The sequence below is a fragment of the Salvelinus sp. IW2-2015 genome, unplaced genomic scaffold (assembly GCF_002910315.2).
Source record: "Salvelinus sp. IW2-2015 unplaced genomic scaffold, ASM291031v2 Un_scaffold2023, whole genome shotgun sequence".
Lineage (NCBI taxonomy): Eukaryota > Metazoa > Chordata > Actinopteri > Salmoniformes > Salmonidae > Salvelinus > Salvelinus sp. IW2-2015.
This window is the reverse complement of record NW_019943370.1, coordinates 90,811-94,552: the sequence shown is the minus strand read 5'-3', so window position 1 is coordinate 94,552 and position 3,742 is coordinate 90,811.

The window sequence follows — 3,742 nt, the reverse complement described above, 5'->3', positions numbered from 1 at the left end:
TGTCCTAGACCTGTGAAATGTCAAAGGGTGTAGGCGGATRGCTGCCCTAAAAGAGTTCCAGACTGTAAACTTGTTATTGAAAGTATACTTGAAATGTTTTCATATTGTATTTGTTTGAAATGTTAAGATGTAATTTCTACTGTGAAAGCTGAGTTGCTGAGAATCCCTTGTTCGAAAAGTAACAGTATGTTGGATCATTGTTCAGAGTATATGTTGATTCAGTTGGTGTAGTATGTAATATAAATGGTTACTTACCTTGAGTTCAAACTGCAGAGCATGCTTTCAAAAGAAACGCTTAGAATATGTAAACATATTTTTTTGTTTTAAAAGAAGGGGGATGTAATATTCATATGTGTAAACATACTGAATTATATTTTGGGTGCATTTTACCGCCGTATCATACTGTGCTATGATTGGTTAAGACCACCCAGACGGTTAGGTCATGGTCAGTTGATCATGGTTGGAGATACGTGAACATGCAAGTTATAGCTAACTAATAAAGAGCTACATTAAGAAATATCCTGTAGTACTGCATTTTATTATTTTGTACAAAGCGTTGTCGTGGCAGAATCAGATTTAGATAAGTAACATAGATAGATATGATGTTATTTTCATCATATGCTTGTGAGATACTTGTCATTAGAATGGTGCCCTTTGGACTATAGGGTTTACAGTGCAATTTCCCTTCTGAGCTAGGGCTTGGTAACTTGGGGAGAGGTCAGGCTTGTCTTCATATGTCAATGTATATGTTAAACCATGTGGTGCTATGTAGAATATCAGAGGGGGAGGAGGACAGAGTGGAAGGTTGTTTTCTTATGGTAACGTGTCTGTAATTATTCCTAAACCATGTGACAGGATGGAGTTATTAATTGGGGAACCAGTTAGTTAACTCATACAATGTCTGTACGCCAGTCACTCCCTACTTTTCTCATAGGGGGAAGGAGTTTGGCAGTGTTTGGAACCATTGTATMTCCCCTCTGAGGTTGCCCTTATCTTGACCTAGTATTTGACCTAAGGGGCTCACTGTCTGATTTTGAGTTTGTCCAGGTTTGGGAGTATCTAGAAATGACAATTGATATATGCCATTGGATGAGGTAATGTTTTGGTAGACAGTGAAGTATCAAGCATGAGATTGAAACCTTGTCTTGGGAGATCAAACTGAACGATGATTTATAGCTGATGCTGTCTATCGATAGGATACTCCTCTTTCGGGTAAAGGATTCTTTGTTAAGTTGAGAGGGGTGTATCTTGGCTATAAATGAAACTAAGAATTGTTTTGTAAGCACTCTCAGAGAATTCATTTATAGACACTGAATTGATCTGAGAGTCAAAAAAGGGCTTTGGTGAAGCTTGTATATATATTAAAAATGTACTTTATAATATAACTCTGACTTGTGTGTGGTTGGCTCTCTCTCTCTCTTTATTGAGTAATACAGGAAATTACCACGACAGCGTGCAAAACAAGACACCATTCCCCTGTTGACCCTCCTGCTGACAGTTGGACCTGCTCGTCTCCATTACCCAACATACAGCCCACAGTAACTTCAATGCTATGGAACATCTCAATGGGGAGCTGAAGGCCAACAGAGAGTTAAAACCTCTTCAGGATCGGTGGGTCCACTGCGGGATGGTTGAGCTAACGTAGGCTAATGCGATTAACATGAGGTTGTAAGTAACAAGAACATTTCCCAGGACATAGACATATCTGATATTGGCAGAAAGCTTAAATTCTTGTTAATCTAAATGCACTGTCCAATTTACAGTAGCTATTACAGTGAAAGAATACCATGCTATTGTTTGAGGAGAGTGCACAGTTTTGAACATGAAAAGTTATTAATAAACAAATTAGGCACAATTGGGCAGTCGTGATACAACATTTTGAACAGAAATGCAATGGTTCATTGTGTCAGTCTAAAACTTTGCACATAGACTGCTACCATCTAGTGGCCAAAATCTAAATTGCACCTGTGCTGAAATAATACATTATGGCCTTTCTCTTGCATTTCAAAGATGATACAAAAAAAACGTGTTTTTCTTTCTTTGTATTATCTTTTACATATCTAATGTTATATTCTAATGTGTTATATTCTCCTACATTCCTTTCACATTTCCACAAACTTCAACGTGTGTCCTTTCAAATGGTACCAAGAAAATGCATATCCTTGCTTCAGGAGCTACAGGCAGTTAGATTAGGGTATGTCATTTTAGGTGAAAATTGAAAAAAAGGCTCCGATCCTTTTAAGAGGTTAACCTGTCTGGGAACCCCTCGCCAACAGCCAATAAAATTGCAGGGCGCCAAATACAAAACAACAGAAATCTCCTAAATCACATTTCTCAAACATACAAGTATTAGGCACCAAAATTCTCGTTAATCCAGCCACAATGTCTGATTTCAAAAATGCTTTACAGCGAAAGCTCCACAAACGATTATGTTAGGTCACCACACAGATAAACCCAGCCATTTTTCCCGCCAAAGAGAGGAGTCACAAAAAGCACAAATAGAGATAAAATGAATCACTAACCTTTGATGATCTTCATCAGATGACACTCATAGGACTTCATGTTACACAATACATGTATGTTTTGTTCGGTAAAGTTCATATTTATATGCAAAAATCTTATTTTAGATTGGCGTGTTAGATTCAGTAGTTCCAAAACATGCAGTGATATTGCAGAGAGCAACATGAATTCACATAAATACTCATAATAAATGTTGATGAAAATACAGCTATTATACATGAAACTTTAGATACACTTCTCCTTAGCCTTTCTAGGACACACGTTCCCCTAGCGGAACCCCTCGACAACATTCCGCTGAAAAGGCAGCGCGGGAAATTCAATATTTTTGGGGGGAAATATGTAACTTTCACACATTAAGAACAAATTGTTATTTACAATGATGGCCTACCTACAGGGTCAGCCCCTGGAGCAAATTAGGGTTAAGTGCCATGCTCAAGGACACATTGACAGGTTTTTCACCTGGTCGGCTCGGTTATTCAACCCAGTGACCGGTTACTGGCCCAACACTCTAAGCGCTAGGCTACCTGCCGCCCATTTCTGCACCATGATAACGAGATGTTTGCCGCTTGTAAAAGGATTTCTGTGTGAGTTTTTTTTTGTCTTCACCCTTCTATAACATGGCATTTTATAATGATAAATACAGATTAGTGTTCTAAATGCTGAAATTCTCCTTCAATTGCTGTAATTTGATTTCCCAAGTTGTGAATCAGATTGTTGTCTGGTTCTGTCCGGACCAACCAAATGTGGGGTTGTAGCTCAAAAATAACCACATTGTAGTTTTATCATTGTATGTATTATATTTTGCTTGTGAATAAAATGTAGAAATCACAATCCAACCCTGTCTTCATTGTTGTATAATTTTTTCACAGGGGCAGCTAGTCCAGAGAAAGTGTCTCTTGGAATGTGCAGCCCAAATTAGAATTTCTTATGGCTCCGGTTTCATTATGGCAGTACGGCCTTGTTTCGGCTAGAATAAGGCCACTGCAGGGCCCTAATTCCAAACAAAATATGGGCCACACAAAAGTGGCCAATGTAGGACAGGTCCGGCCCAGATACATTTTGCTAACTGGGTAACTTACAGTCATGTCAAACAGTGCAGCCAGAAGGATAGCAACGTAGCTGCATTTGCATTTGTTTAACCCTTGTTTACAGTGGAGTGTGTTTAATGTATTTGTTAAATACACTACATCAAATCGAAGTTTATTTGTCACGTGCGCCGAAT